The following is a 15,581-nucleotide window of genomic DNA, read 5'->3' as shown; positions in this document are numbered from 1 at the left end:
TCACAACTTTTGAGTATTTTCACTTTAGTCTCCACAATTTTGATATCGTCATTCTTCTTTATTTCAGCTTATCTTCTCCAACTTTTCATCAAATCATGACTTTCACCTATTAAACACTATATAAAAGAATTAGGTAGTATTTCAATCAAAGAAATATAAAATGTCATTAATTAAGGCCTCGAATAAGTGATAAAATAAACTTTTTCAAACCCCAACCTTGAACATTTGTTTGTCCTCAAACAAAACTGCAACCTAACTTGAAATAAACACAAAAACATGCAAAAGGTTTGGCTAGATAAACTAGATTTTTACCTCTGGATTGGAGTCATAATATTAAATCTATAAATAACTTCAAGATTGCATTACCAAAATCAAGATCAACCTTTCCAGTGTAAAATTGACGTGTATGTGAAGAATTAAATAGAACATCATGAATCCACAAGTAGTTTTATTCCCGAACTTTAGTGGTCAAATTTATCATTTCATCACTTGTAAGGTTCACACACCATCACACTTAATCTTCTCGCTATTTTCAAGTGTGTGATCTAAAGTTAAATCATTTTTTTTATCCTTACCTCTGTAGTTTAGATAGATTTCACTAATTGAAAGTTGATACTTAAACAAACAATAGTTCTCCAATTATTTTTGATTGCTTCAATATCCAAAACTCAACTATGCTAATAGCCTCTTATCAAAGGTCAATTTTCTCAAAAAAGTGTTTGAAGCTTAACCAACGCATATGGTGGTGCGTCTTTTGTTTCATGAATGTATATTTTTTTTAGATTTTTTTCTTACAACATTCTCTCCATTAAGCTTTTCTAAATGACCCATGTAACGAGCTTTTAGCCGATGACTCCCAAATTAGATGACTTTGGGGCAACAAGTATTGGATACCCTTACAGACTTAATAACTCGAGTTATAAAGTCTATGAAGAAAAATTTCCAAACATTTTTTTGATTAGTGCAATGTTCCCTCATTAAAATACCCGATCAATATAATAAACTTCTAACTTAAGATTTTCACGTAATTTTATCCGTTGATCTTAGATAATCTACACAAAATTTTTCACACATGGAATCTCCATTTTGAAAGCCTAAGATTGACTAATCGAGAAGGGGATGAGCTGGTTATCTAAATATTTTTCGAAAATAAATGCAAATTTAAGCAATTAGCAAATAAAGTAATAAGCAAATAAGATAACACAAGAAAAATAATGAGTAGAAGGGAATAGAAGCCACAAATGATGTGATATGGAGGTTCGATCCAAAGAATGATATACATCCCCCGTTATCAAGTTCTCCGTCACAAGCAATGCCCTTTTTAGTATAGTTGATTGACTTATGGTGCAATTCAAAGTATATAATGCTTTCGATGACTTATAACCAATGAGCACCGATCATTTTATAATGTTGAGCTTTCCGAAATTTTAACACAACCCACATCAAAAACAAAAGAATGGAATATTATAAGTGAAAGCTTTTCTCTTAGTAAATGATATGAACTCAATGAAGTATCAAAAGAGAAGTAGGCTCAACACTTCAATAAATAGCAAAGAATGTCGATCAAATTTGGTTGAAAAACTTTGATTTAGATAAAAGATGTTTGCAAGTCTTGATTACTCATTTTTTTTTCAAGAATCAAATAATTTAATCATTTAAGGATTGAGAAACAGGGTAGAAAAGATCAATAATGCCTCACTTAAAAAGCTCAAGAAAATTTTATCAATGAATGCAAAGTGAGGGGTATTTATAGTTGTAAAACCGTTAGAAAATTTGTCATATCGGACGAGTCATACCAAACTTCTACTATTTTACCGGACGGTTCACTAGCATTGTATTTGAGAATGGTTAAATAATTTTACGATTGGTTCTCGAACGTTCGTTACGGCATTTTTTGTAAAATTGTTTCTTCTACGATTTTGACAAAAGTAATTCCTTGAAAAATATTTTTACTTGATTTTTCAAGATAAGTGGCATCCTATAATGTAAGATTGAATTCGTTATCTTGAAAAATATCTTGTGTAAATATTTTGGTGAGAAAAATTTTCTCGTGTAAAAAAGAGAATCAACGGTTGAGCTTTTTAAGATTCATTGCTAAATATTGAAGCATATTACCTTTACATATAAAGTTAAAATGTCTAAGTCTATTATCTTCAATAAGGCTCTTCGTCTTGTCGTGCATGTTATACTTATACCCTCATTTCCATAACAATCTTCACAACGTAGATTTTACTTCCGTGTCAATTGTCGCTTTGTTTCGAACTTTTGCCTTTTCAATTTTGATTTGCAATATTCTCTATCAACACCCGAATACAATTTGTTAGAAATAAACTTTACTTGTTTGTAATAACAAAACAAATAGTCAACCATAGGTCAACACATTCGTATCCATATCTTCCTGTAACAGTAAGATCATCCCAAACGATGCTAAATTGGTCAAATGATGCGTAATGGTTTGGATTTAGCACCTATAGTTCGCTAATTCAACCTATCAATATATGAATCAACTCAATCATTTATAATGTCTAGCTTAATTCACGTGCACAAATAATATCAAGTTTCACATTGAAAAGAATTAATTATCTAAGCATGCAACATATTCACCGTTCATAATTCAACATGTGATCTCAAATAATTTCATCGTTGCCGACCATACCATCTAATCCACACAAGCATACAAACTAAAGAAGCAAATATTTTTTTCTTTGAAAATTTTCAAATTCTTCATTTTTTTTGTACTTTTCTCATAATAAAACACAGAATAACGAATAAAAGCAAAAACTCAACATTTCCACCCTCAAACTTAAAATAGACATTGTCCTTAACATCTTATAGCATAAGTAAGCATATAAAGGAGCTGCCTATGCTGCGGCCTAAAATGCAAGATCTTGCTTTTTTCAATCATGTTGTCCTTTTGTCATTATTGATTTGAATGTTTTTCGATATCATATTCCTGAAAAGTCAAATTTAGAAATCAAATAACTTGGAATAAGAATTAGTTAGTCCAAACAATTCATAAACCAACAATAATTTCAAAGGCTTGAGGAGAATAGGGTTTGGATGGTGATACCTAAAATAAAACTAAACTAAAATATCCTAAATTTAAAAAGCAAAATAAATAAAAGGGAAAGAAATTAGGTTACCTCCTAATAAATGCTTAATTATAGTTTTTAACTTGATTTTTTGTTTTGGCTACTCATGGAGGCCCATAGCTGGTAGTTCCCATATTGATCGTTCCAATTAGTCTACCTATGCCCTTTCTGTAGCGAAGACTAGTATAGTCATCATTTCCTTCTATTTCCACCTTTCGAAAATTATCAAAATTGGATGGTTGTCTGAATGGAGTGTTCATGGTGAAATTGTGCTACTTGTCTCCCACCTTCAAGACTATCTCATTAGTTTCAAAATCCAATAAAGCAAGATTAGTTGATAGGAATGGCCTTCCTAAGATGGCTGGATGCAGTGTGTTTCTTCTATTTCAAGATGATTAAATCAGTTGGAAAAATAAATTCTCTAGACTTGATGAGCGTGTTTTGACTATTCCATATGGAAGCTTAAGTATTTTATCTACTGACTGTAGGATTATTGAAATTTCATTTGGATCTCTTAATCACAGTTTCCTGTAAAGAGGCAGAAGAATTAAATTTATACTTGCTCTATAATCAATCAGAGTATTTATTTAAATTTTCTATAAAGTAAGGTAAGTTAAAACTCTTTGGTATTTTAGTTTGGATAGGAACTCATGCTGTACTTTTTCAGCTAAGGCCATTGTTTCATGGTTGGGCAACTTCATTTTTTAGTCAACATCTTCTTTAGAAATTTGGAATAATTTAGGATCTACAATGAAAGGAATGTTGACATACAGTTTTTTCAAGATTTTTGTGAGCTGCTTCTTTAATTTAGTATTTTGCAACCTTTGAGAAAATGGGACTGGAGGTGTGAATGAATTGGCAAGAATGCTGTCTTAACCTGTGGACATTTTGAAAGCCTTTGTTTCTCCTTCTTTGTTGATTCTTCAGACTGCTCCACTTGTTCCTCGCTTGTGGTAGGTATTTGATCATTTTCAGTCTCTTTTCTCCTTGTATTGATCTTTGGCAATTGAACACCATTCCTTATTGTGATAGCCTGAACATACTCATCTTTTTGCTGCCTTTGTAGCCTCTAAGAGAGTGGGATATGTGGTATATAACCTTTGACAGGAGTAGTGGGATTGCTTGATAGTAGGTCAATAACTGCATAATTCACAGCTTCAACTACTAACATACTCTCCCATGGCTTTTTCTAGATATCACTAGGTAGGGTATCTTGTGATCTGTTGGACAATGCAGTTGAGATCTGCCCACGTGATCCTCTAAGTTCTGTATGGAGGACTGCTAATTTTGGATTGCAATATCAGTTTTGATGATAGACTTACAAGTAGATCCTATAAGGATGCTCTATGTTTCTAAGTTTATGGTGAATTACTCTTTATCTAATATCCCTGACCTTTATTATTCACCTATGATAAGTTCGGATGCTTGTTCAAACCAAGATGATATTTATTGGGGTACGGGTTGTTCTATTGCCTTTGGAAATTCTGTGCACAACTGACCTCAGCAGGCTTACCCCTGTAAGTGAAAGCCAGAGGGCAACTGGCAGTAATATGATTTGCCCACAACCTGCACAGATCGATGTTGGTTGATGTACCATGTTAACAGACTGAGATAGACTGTTAAATTTCTTTGTCATTGCCTCCATCTATGTCGTTAATGTTGTCACTGCATCTATGTTATGCATACTTGTTTCTTTCTTTGGAAAGTCCCTCTCGTTTTGCCAATTATATTAATTTTCAGCAATTCTCTTATAAAGGTCGAACGCATCATCAACCATTAATATCACAAATTGTTAAGTAATTCATCCATTTATACTTGCATTATTATGATATATTGATGCCTAAATGCACTAAGTACCCTTATATTTTGATTTAGGTTGCAAATGGACGGATACAATGGAATTCGGGAGAAAAAGAACGAAAAATGATAAAAATAAAAGCAAGTGAAAGTTCAAGGACCAAGTTGCAAATAATCCAAAGATGAGACGGGCAATGAAAAGATGATTTGACAATCCATAATATTTTCATAAATCGATTTTCAACCGCACAACAATATTTCAGAGATTGTGATCCCTTTTTGACCTAATAAACTTTCGAATTGGGAAAGAACTATCTCAAGAAAACCCTTCTTGTTAGCTTTCAATGCACTTTGAATCACCTCAATCAGACATTGGAAGAAAAAGTTATGGTCAAAATACTGAAAGCTGTCTAGTAAAAAAGGGTAGAAACCATGTGGTCGCATGGTGTTAATTGCATACGGTCGTACATAGGTGTGCAAGGAATTTTAGGTCTGAAATTGATTCAACGTTGCGACCACATGACTTTGCACGTTGCCTGAAACTAGGAATGAACTATTTGGATTTGGTATTTTCACATCCATTATTTCATGTATTATGGTTTGTCATTTTTAAACAATTCTTGTATTTAGATTTTCATTCTTATGAATTTACATTGAAATCGGTTTAATATTTACTAGATTTTTCATGTATTCAGTCATGCTTTTCCCATTGTTAAATTAAATTATTTGTTGAGTTTCAATTTCAATTACTTATTGTTGAGATTTGTTTAACTTTTATCAAATTCTTTATAGATCTAGTCATGCTCTTTCTACTAGAAGATTGAAATAATTGTTGAATTTTAATCTTTATATTACTTTATTGACGGATTAATTACTATCTTATGCTTGATGTATATGGTCGATCTTTGATCTTATTCGAACAAAAATGTGCGAATATGTTATAATTCTAAATTCTAGGATTGTGGTGTGAATTAAATTGATTTTTATTGTTAAATCTTCTTATTAGAGAGCTAGAATGAAAATTCTCCAATTGAGTTATAAAAATGAATAATAAATGTGATTGACCCAATCCAATTGAGAGAATTCCAACGCTTCGCCATCTCAAGACATTAACTTTAATTACATTCCTTTAACATTGAATTCTCCTACACATTTCAAGAGGACAATAAACTATTTTGGATTCTTTGATTATTTTTCCATATCTCTGTGGAATAGACACCCAAAAGTTGTACTACAACTACCGCGTTATTCTTTGGTCGTAATGAATAACTGAGCAATCCGTTGAAGTATCTGCCATGTTGCGAAATTCTAGGTGCAATCTATAGTATAAAAGATATGCCTGCGCCTGCTTAGGAATGTCAATTTTTGGACACTTCTTGGACGTGCTCTTGAACATCTCTCATGCCTCGAAATATGTCTCAATATCCCTTTGTTTGAAAGTATAAACTTTATTCCGAATTTGATGGACTAGAGATTGTAGGAAGAACTTCATTGTGAACTTTCGCAACATGTCATTCCAAGATAATATGCTCCCCCAAGGTAATGAGTAGAGCCATGCTTTTGTGCTATCCTTCAAAGTATGATGTAATAAACACATCTGAAAGACATCTAATGACATCCCGTCATGGTTGATGACTACACATAACATTAGAAAAGCTTGGATATGCTCCTGTGAATTTTTCGTAGCTTTCCCGAAAGTTTTGATGTTATGATGATTTTGGAAGAGATTGATGACATTGGTATGATTTAGAAGTTAACCTATTCGAAGGATGAGCTAGTACAGGCATTGGATTCACATAATCTCCTACTAGTATTCGGTCCTCATTGCAAATAGGTATCTGTGGAGCTGTTGGTGGTTGTTAAATCAAATGCTGAATATGATTTTTGATTTTGATTCTCAACCATTACCTTGGTTCTCTTTGTTCTCTTCTACGTTGTCTAAATGTTCTTTCGATCTTGGGGTCTACTGGAGCTAGATCATCTCGTTAGAATCTTATAAAAGCTGATGACAACTCCAAAGAAGTGAAACAGAAAGAATTCAGATAGTATAATGAATAACCTCAAAAAAGGAGAAAAAGAAAAAAATATCGAATCTAATATAAACTAATAAACTAAAATTAAAACTATTATTTTCTAACAACGACGCCAAAAACTTTTTTGGTAAGATCTTTCAAGCGTACGGGTTCGTTGACAAGTAATAGATAAAGTACGTTTAGAGTTGTTGGCCCACGAGGAATAATGTTTAATTTTGATCAACTAGTTATAAACAAGTTCGATAAAGAGTAACATTAAAAGAGGTTTGTTGTGATTTTGTAATCTAACTTTAACTAAAAAAAGCAATTAAGAGTGGTTTTTAGCAAATATGTGATGAATGTATTGGATTTCTGGATCCCATTATTAGCGTTATTTCCAATTCTTGACCCATAAAAACTAGTATTACTTTCCTAATGTTAATGAAAATCAATAATTCAATTTATTTAATATCACAAACTTACGCTTAACATGATCCAATTTTATTCCTATCCTGAATTCATATGAAAAATATGCATTTAATGGCATGATTATTTCACGTGGTTGCAAACGCTATACATATTATTCATAATATCTATTGTCCATGTATTAAATATGCAATATTTTACCTATTGTGAGCCTCCCAATAATGTAAATAGGCAATAAGTTATCTAGACAGTGATCAAGCATTCAAATAACACAATGTAGATGCATAAATAATCAAGAAACTCAAGAGAATTACTAAATTGACGAGTCTTGAATTAAAAACAACTAATAAAGTTTGTCTTCTGTCTTATACAATGAAAAATTTAATCTAACATTTTTATAATTAAATTACACAAGAATAATTGAAAAAAATATCAATTAGGAATAAGAAATATGGAAGAATTTGGAGAAATCTACGTTCTAGACTCAAATATTGAAATTGAGCTATGAATTTTCAAAATTCTTGTATTATTTACCTTGGATAGACGTATAGACTTATTCTTTACCTCCAAAATATGTAAAATATGATGAAATTTAGGTAGAATGCAGGATCTCTACGTTCTGGCCAAATTTTGGTATTTAAAAGATACTAAAAAAATTGCATTGAATTGTCACCAACAAAAAAAAAAAAGGAAAATCGGATTTTTTCCATTTAGGTATAGCTAAGGCGCGCAACTGGCTTGTTTGGGGAGCCTCAGGTTCCCCTAGAAGTACCTCCCTTGCACGTCTAGGCGCACACCTAGGATTGTACTGAGCAATTTTCAGTATTTTTTATTATAACTTTCTTTCTCAATATTTGATTAAGGTGATTAAAAAATATGTTGGAAAGCTAACTCTTGAGGTAATTGAAAATGTATTGGAAAGCTAATCCAAAGGGATACAAGAATATCATTTTTGAAATTCACAATTTGCTATGCCAAAGACGGGTCTCAATTTGAGGTTGAAAATTGGCTTAAAATCCAAAGTATAACTCTTATGGATAGAAATTGACGTTTGATAATATTTTGACTACATTTCATTTTTTTTTCTTTTACTTCTTGTCTCATCAAATTGACCTATATCACTTTCAAATCTTCATCATGAGGTCCATCACAACTTTTGAGTATTTGTAATTTAGTCCTCACACTTTGAATTTCACCATTCTTCTCTATTTTAGCTCGTTTTCTCCAATTCTTTACCCAATTATGAGTGTTACCTATTAAACACAATAAATAACAAATTAGATAGTATGTCAATTAAGGAATTATAAAATATCATTATTAAAGGCCCCGAATAAATCCATAAAATACACTTATCAATTTACATTGATCGTTGATTGTAATTGTTTATCAATAAAATCATTTGATCTAGTTTTTACCATCAATAGTTCATATTCATAATTTATAACACTGAGGTAGAGTATGAGGTCTTTGCCGTCTAACTATTAGGATATCAACCCATTGGAGCGTAGGTATATTGTAATTCCTAATTGATATCGATGATGTGAGTTTCCAATTTAAGGTTTGAAAATGAATGAATCATAACTTGGAAAAGATGAAAATGCATTAAGAAAGATTAAGACATTGCTATTATTCGAAGACTTAAATTAGAAATACATAGCCGCCTCGCCAACCTGGCTTTGACACTTCTACACAAAACTCAACATTTTAATTGGAGTCTTATCTTTACAATATAATTTTTTGAATTGTGTGTCCAAAAAAATTTAGTATATAAGTGTAAAAATGAGCAAAGATTAATAACGTTGAATGTAATAAAAAAAGTAGTGCAACATTCAAAAATAGTTGTCTATATAATTACCTGAAGTTTTATCACAAAGGTAAATTTACCATTGTCTTCAAAAAAAAATAATAATAAAATAATAATAATAATAATAATAATAATATGAAATAATAAAAATAAAAATCAAATGTATAAAGATAAAGGAAAGAATTCTTTATTTTCTTATTATTATTATTATTTTTTAAAACCCACGTCAAAGTGATTGGCAAAAAGTTGGGAGGCGGATTGGGATAGTAGGGAAGAAAATTTTCATTTTTATTAGTATTCTTCATCATTTAAGTTTTTGTTTATTGGTCACAACTTATTTAAAAAATAACTTTTTTCAACTTCATTTCAAATAATCTCTCCCACACAAACACTAAGGGTCCGTTTGATTACAAATAAGAAATTTGGGTAAAAAGAAAACGAATTTTAGGAAATTGAATTACCTAGAAATTATTTTACTGAAAATTGTTAATTATTATGTTTGATTGGTATAATTTTTCACCTGAAAAATGTTATAAAAGTATTTTTGGTGTTCGTTTGACTTTGTTTTACAAGAAAAATGTCAATTATAGAAATAGAATTTACAGATATTGGGGATAGAATTTGTTTCCATTGCCCAAAAAAATCAAGAAAATCATCTATCTTTTGGTGCTCATTTGATTTTGTTTTACATGAAAATTGTCAATTTGTTTCCATTGCCAAAAAAAAAATAAAAATAAAAATAAAAATTGGCTAGCAACCTAGACAATGAATTAATTCATTTTCATCTTCATTAATTTGGAGAAAAATGGCCAAGGTGGCATGAAGGTGAAAAAATGAATTGCCTAAAAAAATATATCTATAAAACATGCATTTTTGGTGGGATTTCCATTTTCTATGGAAAGGCGGCCTCATCAAACAGAACCTAATAAAATTCTAACTTGTTAATAGGTAATTATATTCAGACATCATTTCATCTGTTAACTATACCAAATTTTAATTTTTATGAACGACTGAAGTTAACATTTTTCAATTATGTCCCTTACCTTTTTTTTTCTTTTTTGGCACAAATTTTTACCCTCAACTTTCTATTATTTTGTAAATTGTGTCATTGATAGTAATTTTCTTCAAAAAAATTTCATAAAAAGACTCAACCTTTGTTTGGGAAGAATTTATAAATGGTTTAATTTATAAATAAATAAATAAATATGAGAGATAAATATTTGAATAGTACTTGTAGATCCATTGAATATGAGACAGAAAATGAAGTTTGAACAATTTACTAATGATTTATAATTTTTTCAACTAGAGGCTTATTTGTCTATCTCATTTTTTATAAGCAAAATAAAAAAAAAAAAAACAAATTCAAAGTTGTGATAAAATATTTGATCATCATTTCAAAACACAATGACAAAATATTTGGACAAAAATTATTATCAGAAATATAATGTGGTAATTTAATTAATTAAAAAATATATATATATTATTCCAATTCACCTTCTCTCAGTTAATTAAGGAATGTTGTTTCGAAAATTAAAAAAGTGATGAAAAATTGGGGATATAAAAAGAAAATTTTTCTTGCAATTTCTAATCGTGATTTAAATAGTGTCAACTTTGATGTAACTATTATTACCACTATTTAATTAATAACAAGGTAAAATTGTTCCATGTGACCTCGAAAGAGCAAATGTTACGTTATGAAGATTGGGGACCAATTTGTTAAACACACCAAAGTTCGGGAACATCCTCATATTTATTTAATAATTTTTTATTACCGAAACGACGCTGTAAGAGACGGACATGCAGTTGGTGAACAAGTTGAAAAAAAATTAAAAAAAAACTTTTCTACTTGTACAGTTTTCATTATGCCTTTTGACACGATCCATCCCAAATCACCTTAATAGATTTGACATGTGCCATGCTCCGATGGTAGATACCAGCTAAACGCCAGACTCACCACGAAGGCAATTTTGACTTGCTTGACTGAAAAATATTTTTAACAAAATTTTGGCAGAGTTTTCCTTAAAATATGAACTAAACCACTTGAACAATAATCAATTTTTCCTCAAATCCATACCTATAATATTAATCAGGGTATTTCAGTCCCTCAAAATACAAACTATTCAAAGAAAATGCTAGCAAATAAATATTTACCCGTTTTACAACCAACAATTATTAAATATACTAAAGATACTAAATATGCAATGAACCCATGATAACCTTTTTTAACATAAGCTACATATAATCCAAGAAACAGGTACTACCTAATATGATGAAATAGGCCATACAACTAATGACGTGTGGCTCAATTCAATGAATTGACAGGCTCCAATACTGCTCAACTCGACTATTATCTGATATAGAAAAAAGTGAAAAGAAATACGAGCTTACAGCTCAGTGAGTGAATAGTTTGCAAATAAGTATACTTTTCCTTTATGCATATTCTCTGAAAATTCTAGCTATATTACAACTTTGAGACATTCTGAAATTTGGTAACACTTTTAAAACTAAACATAATTGCATTATAAAATTCTTTGTTCTTAATTCTAGATAAGCAACTGCAAAGTATAATGACATAAATAATTTGATATCCATGACAAATCTATGAAATATTGCTACTGCTCAACACTATAAGCCGAAAGCTTTATTCTGGAAACTGAATTAATTGAATTCTATAATTTGAAATCCAATAAGCTGTAGAAATACTGAAAAATCACACCAAAAAGGTACCTAATGAATATCCTTACTCATTTACGGAGTAATCTCGATGTAGAAGGCGAAACCATTCAAATATGATAATCTGATATCCATAAGCTGAACTGTGAATGGAGAAATGTAAGCTGAAGGCTAATAATCCACTATATATTTAAAATTCACATCAAAATATACCCCACGTAAACATCTATTAATGATCTAAAAGCTATAAAATTATATGCACATAAACCGTCTTATCAATACTCTGTACACGACCATAGCCCCTCTGTGCACAAGATGGAAACAACATAATCATCCTTATAAATGGCTGTAGCCCCCAGTGTATAATAGGTACTTTTACCTACGGCCATAGCCCCTCGATGGATAAGAGTTACCCTTACACACGGCTGTAACCCCTCAATGTATAGGAGTTAAATACACGACTCTAGTACACGGTCATAACCCCTCAGTGCACTAGAGTAAGCTATAGGCTATGTGTGCGTGTTTTTGGAAGACAAAGTGGTCAAAGGTTGAATATAAAGGCCCACTTACTAAAATTTGCAACGGAAGTCCCTCAACTCCAATTTAATATAACATTTAATCCTTCTAACTTCCCTTAATATAAATGTAAATTCCCAACTTTAAATTATATCCAATTAAACACTCATATATTGCCAATTATAAAATAAATCCCAAATTTTTATTGACTTTGACCTTGACTAGTCAATTTTTGATTTTTGACCAAGAAAAATTGAATTGTAACACCTTTAGTTAATAAGTAAAAAAAACTAAGCCACGTAGCAGAAGCGAAGAGAAATGACTGTCCAACGGGATCTTCGGCCTTCAACTGAACGCCTTTTACATGCATTGAGCACTTTTACATAGCAACTAACGTAAAAATCAAACCCTCACCATATATTAAATGTATACTGCATATATATATATATATACACACACACACACACACTAGAGAAGGAAACCTGTTTCAAAATTTTGTTGTTTCTTTTGAATTTTAGGACTCCAATAATTTCAAAGATGCACTCAATGTTAGACAATATGATAATTGTAAAGCGTCTTTAGGCTCTATAACAAATTCAGTTCTAACTCCCTTTATCGCTATCTATAATTTTGTAACTCTCCCTATCTCTGTCTGTAATTCAGTTGTAACTTTTGTTATTTTACTCTTTCGAAGACTCCAGTTGGTTGTAATGTTTTAGTATAAATACATTATTAATATATCATTTTTTTGACATCCAAACCATTTATTTTTTTCGTTATTTGGTATCATAGCCAAATTAAACTTGCACTTTTTTTTCCAGGTTCATAAATCCGCAAATTACCTCACCTGAAACAAATTTCTCTCCCCTCAACTTTGAAAGCAATGGCACAAATGGATCCTTTGTTATCTTCTACCTGCTTCCTTCAAGCTTGAAGGACCTAACTATCTAGGATGGCAATCGTTGTCTCTACCATTTTCCGACCAATTGTGGTCAATGATGGCTCATATAAAGCATCAATTACAGACACTTGCACAAGGTAGTTGCACCATTTATGACTATCTTCAAATTGCTAAGTGCTAAGGCTCTTACTGATCAAAGGACTGCAGTGGGTTTTGTCCTCCAATACTGTCATTTTGCACTCATTTTTAATAAGCAGAAGAATAGTCTCTCACAGAAAAAAGAGACCTCCCTGCAAACAAATTGGCCCACACCAAATACTCGAAATGATGGTTCCTCCAATGTCCCGCAGTATACACAAGCGTCAATTCCAAATCAGGGACAATATGTACTAGAAAATCGGCCCATATGTCAAATATGTGGGAATACAGGTCATACTGCTCTTGACTGCTTCCACAGATTTTATTTTTCATACCCAGGCCGACATCCTCGTGCCAAGCTTGCAGCAATGGTCGTTGAATCTAACGGTGCTTATGAGCACCAAGTATGGCATGCTGAAGGTTGGCCATTGTGATCTATATAAAGACCCATTAGAGATGAATTATGCTCCTTTACCATATGAATGGTGACAAAAGCAGTGATTGATTAGAGATTGCATTATTAGATGCAAAGCCAATAAGATGATGTCAGGTCCCATCAAAAAAGGGAAAAGCAGAACCCGAAAAAGGGAAAAAAAAACAATATAATCTAGCTATTCATCTATACATTTTAGCTTTTTATTTTTTAACTACACTTCGACCCAAGTTTAGTTTCATTTCAACCCATTAGCTATTGAGATTCTTGATCTTTTCTTTTCAATGCCAGTCTAATTTTTAAAACCCTAATTTTCCTCGTAAAGTCTCGACCACCTTGATCACTGTCACAAGTTAGCCTCCATCTGACCCCCCTTATTTCAATTTATAATTTTTGGAATATTATTTTTTTTGAAGAATGTGTGTGAAAAGGAAAATAAAAATTTTAATTTACGTGTAGTATTATTTTATAGAAAATTGTGTGATTGATAATAAGAGAGAAAAAATTATAATTTGAAATAATGGGAGCCAAACGGGGGCTTAGTTGAATTGAATATGCCTTTAATAAGAAACTAGCCCACACTTGGAAATAAAACATATCCTATCCTATCCTATCCTACATATATATAAAAGAGTGAAACTTTGCTGAACATGTGTTGCAATTTCACGCCATCTTTTTTTTCTTCATTCCATCGTTTATCCATTTTCCCACGCCATCGGCCATACCTCTTTCCTTCTCCATTTTTCCACGTTATCGTCATACCTCTTTACTTCTCCTCCATTTCTTCAGTACAATCACCCATTTCACCCAATAATACATGACTTCTGCACGATGCTGCCCTGCTTCATGAATTAAAGTTGTTCTCTTATTCTCTACCCTAATTGTAAACTTTCTCTGGACATTGGTCAGAATTTTAGCTGCCTTATTTGCCTACTTCAAGGTAATGATTTTAAGAAATGGGTGTAATCTTGAACTTATACAACCCATTCTTCTCTTCAATTCTTAAGTCTCATCTTTTCTTTTTTCTGAGTTCATTTGTATGTAAGTATGTTTTTTCGATTTTTTGTTCTTTTGAATTAATTTTCATTTTTGTTAAATTTTCATTTGATTACTGTATTTTTACGGGCATAGTATTAATTTTAATAGAAAATAACTTCAAGATGATGGCTAATCAACCGATGGAAATTGTGACGCTGGAGTAATTAGTCGGATACCAAGTGTGTGCTCTTCTTCGACTTCATTTTAAATTTTAAAATCTCTATTTTTTTTTTTTTGTATATTTCAGTTTTCATTTGTGTTTTAGGACAGTAATTTTTTTTTTTTAATAATTGAAAACCTGGCTAGGAGAATAAAAACATTTTTTTAAAAAAAAGCAAAAAAAATTATCAATAATAATAATAATAACATTTTTTTAGGAGAACAAAAAAAAACATGGCTCTTTAGCTCCGTGCATGGACAGAGCAAAATATTCCATGTAGCAGTACATGATGCTCCATGCATGCACGGAGCATTGGAGAATTTTTTTTTAATTATTATATATGCTTAGTCAGATTTTACTTTTTTTGTTTTTCTCTCTAATTTCTGTGTGAGTATCTGTTTATTAGATTTTGTTTATTGTCAGTCTGTTGTAGGCATCTTGTTTATTTTTTTTCACAGCTCCGTGCGCACACGGCACGGAGCTAATGCTGTGCAGAACACGCACGGAGCTGCTCCGTGCAAGCTGCTTCGCAACACGGAGATGCAGCTTCGTGCTTTTTTAATTTTTTATAATGGGCTTTGTTTTGGGCCC

This window comes from Olea europaea, unplaced genomic scaffold (genome assembly GCF_002742605.1).
Source record: "Olea europaea var. sylvestris unplaced genomic scaffold, O_europaea_v1 scaffold2924, whole genome shotgun sequence".
Lineage (NCBI taxonomy): Eukaryota > Viridiplantae > Streptophyta > Magnoliopsida > Lamiales > Oleaceae > Olea > Olea europaea.
Note: the sequence above shows the minus strand (reverse complement) of the source record.